We start from the raw sequence: 15000 nt of genomic DNA on the forward strand, positions 1-15000 counted from the left end.
CGGCCGAGGAGCCTCACCGCATATCAATCGGGGTGCGAGGCGAGGGATGGGGCGGGAAGGCCCCAACGGCTAGACGGAAGAGGCTTCAGGGCCACCTCGGAATGGTCCAAGCATCGGACGCGCTTGGGGCGACTGCCAGTGCCAACCCCTTATCCCGCGATGCGTCCGATACACAGATGGTTCCAAGGCGGCCGAGGAGCCTCACCGCATAGCAATCGGGGGTGCGAGGCGAGGGATGGGGCGGGAAGGCCCCAACGGCTAGACGGAAGAGGCTTCAGGGCCGCCTAGGAATGGTCCAAGCATCGGACACGCTTGGGGCGACTACCAGTGACAGCCCCCTATCCCGCGATGCGTCCGATACGAAGATGGTTCCAAGGCGGCCGAGGAGCCTCACCGCATAGCAATCGGGGTGCGAGGTGGGGGATGCGGCGAGATGGCCCCAACGGCTAGACGGAAGAGGCCACAGGGCCGCGTCGGAATAGTCCAAGCATCGGACGCGCTTGGGGCGACTACCAGTGACAACCCCTTATCCCGCGATGCGTCCGATACGAAGATAGTTCCAAGGCGGCCGAGGAGCCTCACCGCATAGCAATCGGGGTGCGAGGTGGGGGATGCGGCGAGATGGCCCCAACGGCTAGACGGAAGAGGCTGCAGGGCCGCCTCGGAATAGTCCAAGCATCGGACGCGCTTGGGGCCACTACCAGTGACAACCCCTTATCCCGCAATGCGTCCGATACGAAGATAGTTCCAAGGCGGCCGAAGAGCCTCACCGCATAGCAATCGGGGTGCGAGGTGGGGGATGCGGCGAGATGGCCCCAACGGCTAGACGGAAGAGGCCACAGGGCCGCCTCGGAATAGTCCAAGCATCGGACGCGCTTGGGGCGACTACCAGTGACAACCCCTTATCCCGCGATGCGTCCGATACGAAGATAGTTCCCAGGCGGCCGAGGAGCCTCACCGCATAGCAATCGGGGTGCGAGGCGAGGGATGCGGCGAGATGGCCCCAAAGGCTAGACGGAAGAGGCTGCAGGGCTGCCTCGGAATAGTCCAAGCATCGGACGCGCTTGGGGCGACTACCACTGCCAACCCCTTATCCCGCGATGCGTCCGATACACAGATAGTTCCGAGGCGGCCGAGGAGGTGGGGGATGCAGCGAGATGGCCCCAACGGCTAGACGGAAGAGGCTGCAGGGCCGCCTCGGAATAGTCCAAGCATCGGACGCGCTTGGGGCGACTACCAGTGACAACCCCTTATCCCGCGATGCGTCCGATACACAGATAGTTCCGAGGCGGCCAAGGAGCCTCACCGCATAGCAATCGTGGTGCGAGGTGGGGGATGCGGCGAGATGGCCCCAACGGCTAGACGGAAGAGGCTGCAGGGCCGCCTCGGAATGGTCCAAGCATCGGATGCGCTTGGGGCGACTACCACTGCCAACCCCTTATCCCGCGATGCGTCCGATACACAGATAGTTCCAAGGCGGCCGAGGAGCCTCACAGCATAGCAATCAGGGTGCGAGGCGAGGGATGCGGCGAGAAAGCCCCAACGGCTAGAGGGAAGAGGCTTCAGGTCCGCCTCGGAATGGTCCAAGCATCGGACGCGCTTGGGGCGACTACCAGTGACAACCCCTTATCCCGCGACGCGTCCGATACACAGATAGTTCCAAGGCGGCCGAGGAGCCTCACCGCATAGCAATCGGGGTGCGAGGCGAGGGATGCGGCGAGAAGGACCCAACGGCTACACGGAAGAGGCTTCGGGGCCGCCTCGGAATGGTCCAAGCATCGGACGCGCTTGGGGCGACTACCAGTGACAACCCCTTATCCCGCGACGCGTCCGATACACAGATAGTTCCAAGGCGGCCGAGGAGCCTCACCGCATAGCAATCGGGGTGCGAGGCGAGGGATGCGGCGAGAAGGACCCAACGGCTACACGGAAGAGGCTTCGGGGCCGCCTCGGAATGGTCCAAGCATCGGACGCGCTTGGGGCGACTACCAGTGACAACCCCTTATCCCGCGACGCGTCCGATACACAGATAGTTCCAAGGCGGCCGAGGAGCCTCACCGCATAGCAATCGGGGTGCGAGGCGAGGGATGCGGCGAGAAGGACCCAACGGCTAGACGGAAGAGGCTTCGGGTCCGCCTCGGAATGGTCCAAGCATCGGACGCGCTTGGGGCGACTACCAGTGACAACCCCTTATCCCGCGACGCGTCCGATACACAGATAGTTCCAAGGCGGCCGAGGAGCCTCACCGCATAGCAATCGGGGTGCGAGGCGAGGGATGCGGCGAGAAGGACCCAACGGCTAGACGGAAGAGGCTTCGGGTCCGCCTCGGAATGGTCCAAGCATCGGACGCGCTTGGGGCGACTACCAGTGACAACCCCTTATCCCGCGACGCGTCCGATACACAGATAGTTCCAAGGCGGCCGAGGAGCCTCACCGCATAGCAATCGGGGTGCGAGGCGAGGGATGCGGCGAGAAGGACCCAACGGCTAGACGGAAGAGGCTTCGGGTCCGCCTCGGAATGGTCCAAGCATCGGACGCGCTTGGGGCGACTACCAGTGACAACCCCTTATCCCGCGACGCGTCCGATACACAGATAGTTCCGAGGCGGCCGAGGAGCCTCACCGCATAGCAATCGGGGTGCGAGGCGAAGGATGCGGCGAGAAGGACCCAACGGCTAGACGGAAGAGGCTTCGGGTCCGCCTCGGAATGGTCTAAGCATCGGACGCGCTTGGGGCGACTACCAGTGACAACCCCTTATCCCGCGACGCGTCCGATACACAGATAGTTCCAAGGCGGCCGAGGAGCCTCACCGCATAGCAATCGGGGTGCGAGGCGAGGGATGCGGCGAGAAGGACCCAATGGCTAGACGGAAGAGGCTTCAGGGCCGCCTCGGAATGGTCCAAGCATCGAACGCGCTTGGGGCGACTACCAGTGACAACCCCTTATCCCGCGACGCGTCCGATACACAGATAGTTCCGAGGCGGCCGAGGAGCCTCACCGCATAGCAATCGGGGTGCGAGGCGAGGGATGCGGCGAGAAGGACCCAACGGCTAGACGGAAGAGGCTTCAGGGCCGCCTCGGAATGGTCCAAGCATCGGACGCGCTTGGGGCGACTACCAGTGACAACCCCTTATCCCGCGACGCGTCCGATACACAGATAGTTCCGAGGCGGCCGAGGAGCCTCACCGCATAGCAATCGGGGTGCGAGGCGAGGGATGCGGCGAGAAGGACCCAACGGCTAGACGGAAGAGGCTTCAGGGCCGCCTCGGAATGGTCCAAGCATCGGACGCGCTTGGGGCGACTACCAATGACAACCCCTTATCCCGCGACGCGTCCGATACACAGATAGTTCCGAGGCGGCCGAGGAGCCTCACCGCATAGCAATCGGGGTGCGAGGCGAGGGATGCGGCGAGAAGGACCCAACAGCTAGACGGAAGAGGCTTCAGGGCCGCCTCGGAATGGTCCAAGCATCGGACGCGCTTGGGGCGACTACCAGTGACAACCCCTTATCCCGCGACGCGTCCGATACACAGATAGTTCCGAGGCGGCCGAGGAGCCTCACCGCATAGCAATCGGGGTGCGAGGCGAGGGATGCGGCGAGAAGGACCCAACGGCTAGACGGAAGAGGCTTCAGGGCCGCCTCGGAATGGTCCAAGCATCGGACGCGCTTGGGGCGACTACCGTTGCCAACCCCTTATCCCGCGATGCGTCTGATACACAGATAGTTCCGAGGCGGCCGAGGAGCCTCACCGCATAGCAATCGGGTTGCGAGGCAGATTATTGGGAAGGGAACCCCCTGGGATGCGGCTCAAGCAGTGCCCAAAGGGACTGGAATGCGGAATCACATCGAGAGACCCAAATGCTATACGAGGGCTCAAATCGAATTATCGATTTGGCCACGACATGGACGCATCGGAACGACTACCTTTGCCGAACCACTCGCAATTGCATCCATACCGAAACCAATAGACATTTCCGTTAGAGCCCTCGCATAGCATTCGGGAATCTCGCATGCCCCTCTAAATCGACCAATGCTGGCGCTCAATGAAAATCCGAGCGCTACCACCGTTCGAGCGCCAGCATTGGTCGAGTTAGAGGGGCACGGGGGAGAATGCTCCAGTCAACACCTCCCCTATATAAGTTATTTGTCCGATTCTCGCACAACCGTAGTCTGCCTCGTCGAATCAAACAACGGTCCCAGATTCCGACTTCCGTTCCGTAGAGACCCAAAAGCTAGATGGAGGCTCGCAAGAAAGAGAGTCGGCGCATAGCAATCGGGTTTCTCGAACGTTTAGGGACCGAGCTCACTTGCGGATAGGGCAAAATCCGCCAAGCAACCCAAAAGCTAGACGGGGGCTCGAATCGAATCGCCTAGGCGGCCACAACAACGACGTGTTGGATCGACTACCAGTGCCAAACCATTCAGCAAGACTAGTCTGTGTCGAGGCCGGATAGAGATTCTCAGAGAGCGCCCGCATAGCATTTAGGAGACCTGCCGCGTCCCTCACACTCGACAAATGGTGGTGCACGTTTATAAATCCGAGCGATCCCAACCCTTTCAAGCACCAACATCGGTCGAGATAGAGGGGCACGGAGGGGGCTGCGTGAGACAACACAGTCCCCTATATAAGTTATTTGTCCGATTCTCACACATCCGAAGAATGGTCATCAAATCGGACAACAGCCCAAACTTCCGACTTCCGTCCCAGAAAGCCCAAGAGCTATCTAAAACGTTCATGGCCGGAACTCGATCGCGGCTATACCAGTCCGCCAAGCAACCCAAAAGCTAGACTGGAGCTCTAGTCGAATCACCTCTGTGGCCATTGCAAGGACGTGTTGGAGCGACTACCATTGCCGAACCATTCCGCAGGTCGAGTCCATACCAAGGCCGCATAGAGATTCACGATGAGCTCCTGCATAGCAATCAGGAGACTTGCCGTGTCCATCACAATCGATAAATCCTGGTGCAAGATTTTTGCATCCGAGCGCTCCAACCAGTCGAGCACCAGCATCAATCGACATAAACGGGCACGGGGGGAGGATGCTCGAGAACACTACCTCCCCTATATAAGTTATTTGTCCGATTCTCAAGCAGCCGAAGTCTGGTCATCGAATCGGGTCAAAGACCACAACTTCCGACTTTACCCACAATGCAAGTCATCGAATCGAACATCGGCCCCCGAGTCGGACTCCATGCGTATGTCAGGTCATCGGACCCAAATTCCGCCTTCCTGCGCATGGCGGGCCATCAATATCAACTCGGTCATCGGACCCAAACTCCGCCTTTTTGCGTATGGCACGCCTTCAAATCGGTCATCGGACCCAAATTCCGCCTTCCTGTGCATGGCGGGCCATCAACATCAACTCGGTCATCGGACCCAAATTCCGCCTTTCTGCGCATGGCACGCCATCAACTCGGTCATCGGACCCAAATTCCGCCTTCCTGCGCATGGCAGGTCATCGGACACAAATTCAGACCTCGCCAATATGCCTACGTATCGAATCGGTCATCGGACCCAACTTCCGACTTCATCCATACTGTAGGGTCTTTGAGGTTGGCGCGGTGCGCTCAACCCAGGGAGTCGACCCATCGAAGCATACACCTCCCCTATATAAGCTATTTGTCCGATTCCCACACCTGTGTAGTTTGCACCTCTGACCAGGACATCGACCCCAACTTCCGAACTCGACTGCAACGACGGCACCAGCGCCTTGGTGCGCACCTTGCGACGCACAGTCCCAACATTCGCCTTCCTGCACATGGCAGGTCATCGGACCCAAATTCCGACCTCGCGAGTATGCCTACATATCGAATCGGTCATCGGACCCAACTTCCGACTTCATCCATACCGTAGGGTCTTTGAGGTTGGCGCGGTGCGCTCAACCCGGGGAGTCGACCCAACGAAGCATACACCTCCCCTATATAAGCTATTTGTCCGATTCCCACACCTGTGTAGTTTGCACCTCCGATCAAGACATCGACCCCAACTTCCGAACTCGCCTCCAACGACCGAACCAGCGCCTTGGTGCGCACCTTGCAACGCACAGTGCCAACATTCGCCTTCCTGCACGTGGCAGGTCATCGGACCCAAATTCCGACCTCGCGAGTATGCCTACATATCGAATCGGTCATCGGACCCAACTTCCGACTTCATCCATACCGTAGGGTCTTTGAGGTTGGCGCGGTGCGCTCAACCCGGGGAGTCGACCCAACGAAGCATACACCTCCCCTATATAAGCTATTTGTCCGATTCCCACACCTGTGTAGCTTGCACCTCCGATCAGGACATCGACCCCAACTTCCGAACTCGACTAAAAAGACCGCACCAGCGCCTTGGTGTGCACCTTGCAACGCACAGTGTCAACATTCGCCTTCCTGCACATGGCAGGTCATCGGACCCAAATTCCGACCTCATGAGCATACCTACTAATCGAATTGGTCATCGGACCCAACTTCCGACTTCATCCATACCGTAGGGTCTTTGAGGTTGGCGCGGTGCGCTCAACCTGGGGAGTCGACCCATCGAAGCATACACCTCCCCTATATAAGCTATTTGTCCGATTCCGACACCTGTGTAGTTTGCACCTCCGCTCAGGACATCGACCCCAACTTCCGAACTCGCCTGCAACGACCGAACCAGCGCCTTGGTGCGCACCAAAAGTGCGCACTTTTGGAGGGCACTTTTGTGCGCTCCAAAGGTGCGCACTTTTGGAGGGCACTTTTCTGCGCTCCAAAGGTGCGCACTTTTGGAGGGCACTTTTTGGAGGGCACTTTTCTGCGCTCCAAAGGTGCGCACTTTTGGAGGGCACTTTTTGGAGGGCACTTTTCTGCGCTCCAAAGGTGCGCACTTTTGGAGGGCACTTTTTGGAGGGCACTTTTCTGCGCTCCAAAGGTGCGCACTTTTGGAGGGCACTTTTTGGAGGGCACTTTTCTGCGCTCCAAAGGTGCGCACTTTTGGAGGGCACTTTTCTGCGCTCCAAAGGTGCGCACTTTTGGAGGGCACTTTTTGGAGGGCACTTTTCTGCGCTCCAAAGGTGCGCACTTTTGGAGGGCACTTTTTGGAGGGCACTTTTCTGCGCTCCAAAGGTGCGCACTTTTGGAGGGCACTTTTTGGAGGGCACTTTTCTGCGCTCCAAAGGTGCGCACTTTTGGAGGGCACTTTTGTGCACTCCAAAGGTGCGCACTTTTGGAGGGCACTTTTCCTGTGCTCCAAAGGTGCACACCTAGGTGAGCACCTTCGACCACACCTTGTAGCACACCAAACTCTGACTTTCGACTTCATCCGCAATGCAGGGTCTTTGAGGTTGGCGCAATGCGCACAACCAGGGGAGTCGACCCATCAAACCCAACACCTCCCCTATATAAGCTATTTGTCTGATTCTCATACATGCGTAGCCTGCAGGAGCAATTAGGACATCGACCCCAACTTTCGGCTTCTAAACGAAAACAAGGTCTTTGAGGTTGGTGTAATGCGAACAACTAGGGGAGTCAACCCATCAAACCCAACACCTCCCCTATATAAGCTATTTGTCTGATTCTCATACATGTGTAGTCTACAGGAGCAATTAGGACATCGACCCCAACTTTTGACTTCTTAACGAAAACAAGGTCTTTGAGGTTGACGTAATGCGCACAACCAGGGGAGTCGACCCATCAAACCCAACACCTCCCCTATATAAGCTATTTGTCCGATTCTCATACATGTGTAGCCTGCAGGAGCCATTAGGACATTGACCCCAACTTTTGACTTCTTAACGAAAACAAGGTCTTTGAGGTTGGCGTAATGCGCACAACCAAGGGAGTTGACCCATCAAACCCAACACCTCCCCTATATAAGCTATTTGTCTGATTCTCATACATGTGTAGCCTGCAACAACGATTAGGACATCCACCCCAACTTCTGAATTCGTCTGCGTTGACCGCACCAAAGGTGCACGCCTTGGTGCTCACCAAAATCCGACTTCCGACTTCTTCTGCTATGCGGGGTCTTTGAGGTTGGCGCAGTGCGCACAACCAGGGGAGTCAACCCACCGAATGCAACACCTCCCCTATATAAGCTATTTGTCTGATTCTCATACATGCGTAGACTGCAGCAATGATTAGGACATCCACCCCAACTTTTGACTTCTTAAACAAGACAGGGTCTTTGAAGTTGGTGCAGTGCACACAACCAGGGGAGTCGACCCATCAAACGCAACACCTCCCCTATATAAAGCTATTTGTCCGATTCTCATACGTGTAGTCTGCAGCAGCGATTAGGACATCGACCCCAACTTCCGAATTCGTTTGCATTGACCGCACCAAAGGTGCACGCCTTGGTGTGCACCCTGGAGTGCACTTTGGTGCTCACCTCGGTGCACACTTTGGTGTGCACCTCGGTGTGCACCAAAGGTGCGCACCTTGGAGCGCACCAAAGGTGTACACTTTGGAGCGCACCACATAGGGTCTTTGAGAGGTTGGCGCAGTGCGCACACCAAGGTGGGTGTTGAGGTGCGTGCCGAGGTGGGTGGGTGCTAGGGTGCGCTCCATGGTGGGTGCCAGGGTGGGTGCGTGCTAGGGTGGATTCCAAAGAGGGTCATAGGGTGGGTGCCAAGGTGGGTTGGTGATATAGTGGGTTCAAAGGTGGGTACTAGGGTGGGTTCCAAGGTGGGTCACAAGTTGGGTGCCAGGATGCGTGGGTGTTAGGTTGGGTGCCAAGGTGGGCTCCTGCGTGGGTGGGTGCTAGGGTGGGTTTCAAGGTGGACGCGAGGGCGGGTGCCAAGGTGGGTAACAAGTTGGGTGTTAGGATGGGTGAGTGCTAGAGTGGGTGCCAAGGTGGGTGGGTGCTAAGGTGGATGCCAAGGTGGTTCACAGGGTGGGTGGGTTCTAGGGTGAGTTCCAAGGTGGGTCACAGGTTCAGTGCTAGGGTGGGTGTCAAGGCGGGTGTCGAGGTGCCTGGGTGCTAGGGTGTGGATGCCAATGTGGGTCATAGGGTGGGTACTAGGGTGGGCTGCAATGTGGGTGCCAAGGTGGGTAACATGCTCGGTGGGTTCTAAATTGGGTGCCAGGGTGGGTGTGCACCCACCTTGCCCGAGGTGGGTGCCAAGGTGCCAGTGTGGGTGGGTGCTAAGGTGGATGCCAAGGTGGGTGAGAAGGTGGGTGATAGGTTGAGTGGTAGGATGGGTGGGTGCCAAGATGGGTCACAGGGTGGGTGCAAGGGTGGGTAGGTGCTAGGGTTGGTGTCAGGGTGGGTGGGTGCTAGGTTGGGTTCCAAGGTGGGTGCGAGGGTGAGTGTCAAGGTGGGTCACAGGTTAGGTGCTAGGATGGGTGAGTGCTAGGGTGCAAAGGTGCCAGGGTGGGTGCTAGGATGGGTCGATGCTAGGGTGAGTGGCAAGGTGGGTCCACAAGTGTCAAGGTGGGTGCCGAGGTGGGTGCCAAGTCGGCGACTGCTATGGTGGATGCCAAGGTGGGTCACGGGGTGGGTGCCAAGTTGCTAGGTTGGGTTCCAAGGTGGGTGCCAACGTGGGTGCTAGGGTGCGTGGGTTAAAGGGTGTGTCACAACGTGGGTGCCAGGATGGGTGCGCACCCACACTGGCCAAGACGGGTGCGGGTGCAAGGTTGGGTTCCAAGCCCGGTCACAGGCTGGGTGCTAGGATGGGTGGGTGCCAAGGTGGGCACCAGGGTGGGTGCACCCACCCTGGCCAAGGTGGGTCACGGGGTGGGTCCTAGGGTGGGTAACGGGGTGGGTACTAAGGTGCGTGCCAAGGTGGGTCATAGGGTGGGTGCCAAGGTGGGCACCAGGGTGGGTGTGCACCAACCCTAGCCAGGGTAGGTCACGGGGTGGTTGTCGGGGTGGGCGTCAAGGAGCCAAGGTGGGTGGCAAGTAGCCAAGTTGCGTGCCAAGGTGGGTGTCGGGGTGGGTGCCAAGGATCCAAGGTGGGTGCCAAGGAACCAAGGTGGGTGTCTGGGTGGGTGCCGAGGTGGGAGCCAGGGTGGGTCCCAAGGTGAGTGCAAAGGTGGGTGCCAGGGTCAAGGTGAGTGCCAATGTGGGTTCCAAGGTGCCAGGGTCAGGGTGAGTGCCAATGTGGGTTCAAAGGTGCTAAGTTGGGTGCGAGGTTGGGTGCGAGGGTGGGTGGGTGCCAAGGTGTGCTAGGTGGAAGCCCGGGTGGGTCGGCATCCCATGGGTGTCGAGTTGGGTGCCTGATGGGTGCTTCTTGTCAAGTTTTAGTCGTCGGGACTCATTTCGAGCCTTAGAGGTCGTTTCTTGTCCGGTTGCCCTGTCTTCGACCTGGGAACCCAATTTTGGTCCTCGGGTCCCATTTTTTTTTGTCTCGCATCCCACTTTTGGCCTGTGGCCTTTTCGGGGTCGATTCTCGTTTTGGGCATCAGAGCATGTTTCTTCTCCTAAAACCCAATATTTGTTTATTAAGTCTCGGAACACATTTTTGTTCTCGTGGACCCATCATGGGTCTTGGAACGCATTTGTGGTCCTTGGGTCCCATTTTGCATCCCGAAACTTGTGTTTTGGTGCTTGATCCCTATTTTGGGTGCCCACCTTGCACCAAGTGCGCACCCGGGGCAAACCGAGCGCCTTGGTGCACCGGGGCAAGATCGAGCGTGCACCCGAGGCGCCCCGAACATGCACCAAGGTGCACTCGGCCCACATGTGAGCGCAGGTCGTTGCGCCCGAGGTGGTGTGTGGGCACCGCGTTGCAGACGGGACACTGCACGCACACGACGCCCCCTCCAGGTGCACGCACGTAGGCCGGGCCGGGTGCACACCCGACGCCCTAGCAAGGTGCGCGCACCCGGGCAGGGCTCACACTTGGCGAACGGGGCGCACTTCGCGAGGGAGGGTGTGCACCTCGACGGGGGTGGGTGGCCGGGGTGGATTCGCACGTGGGTCGCGGTTTGCTAAGTACACACTGCGACAAGCTCATAACGGGTGCGATCATACCAGCGTTAGTGCACCGGATCCCATCAGAACTCCGCAGTTAAGCGCGCTTGGGCCGGAGTAGTACTGGGATGGGTGACCTCCCGGGAAGTCCCGGTGTTGCACCCTTTTTTAGTTTTTCGCCGGGCGTCGCAATGCTATTTGAATAAACCTTTTGCCCGTTTGCGTTCTCGTCGGGGCCGGGCCGGGCCGGGGTGCGCTGCCCGCACTACCGCGCGCGCGGGGGCGACACCGAGCGCGCACCCGAGGCGCCCCGAGCACACAGGCCACGGTGCAACCCGGGCGTTGTGCGCGCACCCCGGTGCGCCCGAGGTGCTGCGCGCGCACCCAGGTGAAATCGGTGTGCACCTCGGCCAGTGCGCGCTCGGTCGAGTCGCGCACGTTGGCCAAGGTGCACGGTGATGTTTCTTACTCTAAGGTTCCGCACCAGACGCCCGGGACAGGTGAGCGAAGCTGGGCGGGGCCGGGTGCGCGGCCGGGGCAGGTGCACGCAGCTGGAGAGAGCTTTGGAGCACACTTCGGAGCGCACCAATGATGCGCTCCATTCAAAAGTTTCCTGAAAAGGCAAAAAAAGTTGAGATTATAGAATTTCCCACTTGAGAGATTGTAAAAAAAAAAAATTTAAAATGAAGGAAACGCGGGTGCCAAGGTGTGCGCACCAAGGCGCCCACCCTGGCGAAGGTGCACGCAAGGTGCGCACCCGAGGCAAACCGGACAATTAACCCAACTTTCGACTTCGCGCGCACCTTGGAGCGCACTTCGGAGCGCTCCTTGGTGCGCACCAATCTTGGGCACCTCGGAGTGCACCATGGCGCCCACCAAGGTGCGCACCCGGGGCAAACCGAGCTCCGACTTCGTGCGCACCTTGGAGCGCACGAAAGGTGCGCACCATGGCGCCCACCAAGGTGCGCAGCCCAGCCAAGGCGTGCGCATCAAGGTGCGCACCCTGGCGAAGGTGCGCACCCGGGGCAAACCGAGCTCCGACTTCGTGCGCACCTTGGAGCGCACAAAAGGTGCGCAACCCAGCCAAGGTGTGCGCACCCCGGTCAAACCGAGCTCCGAATCGTGCGCACCAGAGGTGCACGCCATCGTGCGCACCTTGGAGCACACTTCGGAGCCCTCCTTGGTGCGCGCCGATGTTGCGCACCTCGGAGCGCACCCGGGGAAAACAATGCAATTAACCCGACTTTCGACTTCGTGGGCACCTCGGAGCGCTCTCGGGTTCGCACCTCGGAGCACACCGAGGTGCGCACCTTTGATGCGCTGCCTTCACCAATTTCCAGAAAAGGCAAGAAAACATTGAGAAGGTGTGCGCACCGAGGTGCCCACCCTGGCGAAGGTGCACGCGAGGTGCGCACCCGGGGCAAACCGGGCTCCGACTTCGTGCACGCCGCACCTTGGAGCACACTTCGGAGCGCTCCTTGGTGCGCACCAGGGCGCGCAACCCAGCCGAGGTGCCCACCCCGGCGAAGGTGCACGCGAGGTGCGCACCCGGGGCAAACCGGGCTCCGACTTCGTGCACGCCATGGTGCCCACCGCGGCGAAGGTGCACGCGAGGTGCGCACCCGGGGCAAACCGGGCTCCGACTTCGTGCACGCCGCACCTTGGAGCACACTTCGGAGCGCTCCTTGGTGCGCACCATGGTGCCCACCAGGGCGCGCAACCCCGCCGAAGGTGCACGCGAGGTGCGCACCCGGGGCAAACCGGGCTCCGACTTCGTGCACGCCGCACCTTGGAGCACACTTCGGAGCGCTCCTTGGTGCGCACCATGGTGCCCACCAGGGCGCGCAACCCCGCCGAAGGTGCACGCGAGGTGCGCACCCGGGGCAAACCGGGCTCCGACTTCGTGCACGCCATGGTGCGCACCGCGGCGAAGGTGCGCACCCGGGGCAAACCGGGCTCCGACTTCGTGCACGCCGCACCTTGGAGCACACTTCGGAGCGCTCCTTGGTGCGCACCAGGGCGCGCAACCCAGCCGAGGTGCCCACCCCGGCGAAGGTGCACGCGAGGTGCGTACCCGGGGCAAACCGGGCTCCGACTTCGTGCACGCCGCACCTTGGAGCACACTTCGGAGCGCTCCTTGGTGCGCACCATGGTGCCCACCAGGCCGCGCAACCCAGCCAAGGTGTGCGCACCAAGGTGCACGCGAGGTGCGCACCCGGGGCAAACCGGGGTCCGACTTCGTGCACGCCGCACCTTGGAGCACACATCGGGGCGCTCCCGGGTTCGCACCGGCGTTGCGCACCGTGGTGGGCACCTCGGAGCACACCAAGGTGGGCAGCGAGGTGCGCACCTTTGATGCGATGCCTTCACTAATTTCCATAAAAGGCAAAAAAAAAACGAGATTTTAAAATTTCCGTTTTGAAAGATAGTGAGAAAAAGGGAATGCTGGTGCCATCTTGAGCCCGCCCTGGTGCGCAGCCCAGCCAAGGTGTGCGCACCAAGGTGCCCACCCTGGCGAAGGTGCGCGCCCGGGCAATTAACCCAACTTCCAACTTCGCGCGCGCCAGGGTGGGAGCGCACCCAACAACCGGGCCTGGGAAGAGCCAATGCGAGAAACCCCACCAAACGCTCTGACAAAAAAAGAGGGGGCGCTCCAGTAACCCCGCTTCGGAGCGCACCCTGGGCAAACCCAGCCAAGGTGCCCACCCCGGCCAAGGTGCAGGCGAGGTGCGCACCCGGGGCAAACCGGGCTCCGACAACGTGCACGCCGCACCTTGGAGCACACTTCGTAGCGCTCCCGGGTGCGCACCTCAGAGCACACCAAGGTGGGCAGCGAGGTGCGCACCTTTGATGCGCTGCCTTCACTAATTTCCAGAAAAGGCAAAAAAAAAAGGAGATTTTAAAATTTCCGTTTTGAAAGATAGTGAAAAAAACGGAACGCGCGTGCCATCTTGAGCCCGCCCTGGTGCGCAGCCCAGGTAAGGTGCCCACCCTGGCAAAGGTGCGCACCCGGGCAATTAACCCTACTTCCGACTTCGTGCGCGCCAGGGTGGCAACCGGGCCTCGGAAGAGCCAATGCGAGAAACCCCACCAAACGCTCCGACAAAAAAAGAGGCGGCGCTCCAATAACCCCGCTTCGGAGCGCAGCCGGGGCAAACCCAGCCAAGGTGCCCACCCCGACGAAGGTGCACGCGAGGTGCGCACCCGGGGCAAACCGGGCTCCGACAACGTGCACGCAGCACCTTGGAGCACACTTCGAAGCACTCCCGGGTGCCCACCGGCGTTGCGCACCGTGGTGGGCAGCGAGGTGCGCACCTTTGATGCGCTGCCTTCACTAATTTCCAGAAAAAGGCAAAAAAAAATGAGATTTTAAAATTTCCGTTTTGAAAGATAGTGAAAAAAAAGGAACGCGGGTGCCATCTTGAGCCCGCCCTGGTGCGCAGCCCAGGCAAGGCATGCGCACCAAGGTGCCCACCCGAGGTGCACACCCGGGGCAAACCGGGCTCCGACTTCGTGCAGGCCGCACCTTGGAGCACACTTCGGAGCGCTCCTTGGTGCGCACCATGGTGCCCACCAGGGCGCGCAACCCAGCCAAGGTCTGCACACCAAGGTGCCCACCCCGGCGAAGGTGCACGCGAGGTGCGCACCCGGGGCAAACCGGGCTCCGACTTCGTGCACGCCATGGTGCCCACCGCGGCGAAGGTGCACGCGAGGTGCGCACCCGGGGCAAACCGGGCTCCGACTTCGTGCACGCCGCACCTTGGAGCACACTTCGGAGCGCTCCTTGGTGCGCACCATGGTGCCCACCAGGGCGCGCAACCCAGCCAAGGTGTGCGCACCAAGGTGCACGCGAGGTGCGCACCCGGGGCAAACCGGGGTCCGACTTCGTGCACGCCGCACCTTGGAGCACACATCGGAGCGCTCCCAGGTTCGCACCAGCGTTGCGCACCTTTGATGCGCTGCCTTCACTAATTTCCAGAAAAGGCAAAAAAAAACGAGATTTTAAAATTTCCGTTCTGAAAGATAGTGAAAAAAACGGAACGCGGGTGCCATCTTGAGCCCTTCCTGGTGCGCACCCCAGGCAAGTTGTGCGCACCAAGGTGCCCACCCTGGCGGAGGTGCG

At 60.0% G+C, this 15000-nt stretch overlaps 1 non-coding gene across 1 annotated transcript; it reads left to right on the forward strand.

Moving 5' to 3' along the window:
* Nucleotides 1-10923: 10923 nt before the first annotated feature.
* LOC131869750 (5S ribosomal RNA) lies at nt 10924-11042 on the forward strand. Its single transcript, XR_009368124.1, has one exon. It is a non-coding gene; the product is annotated as a 5S ribosomal RNA (ribosomal RNA).
* Nucleotides 11043-15000: the final 3958 nt, after the last annotated feature.

This window comes from Cryptomeria japonica, unplaced genomic scaffold (assembly GCF_030272615.1).
Source record: "Cryptomeria japonica unplaced genomic scaffold, Sugi_1.0 HiC_scaffold_262, whole genome shotgun sequence".
In the NCBI taxonomy this organism is placed as follows: Eukaryota; Viridiplantae; Streptophyta; class Pinopsida; order Cupressales; family Cupressaceae; genus Cryptomeria; species Cryptomeria japonica.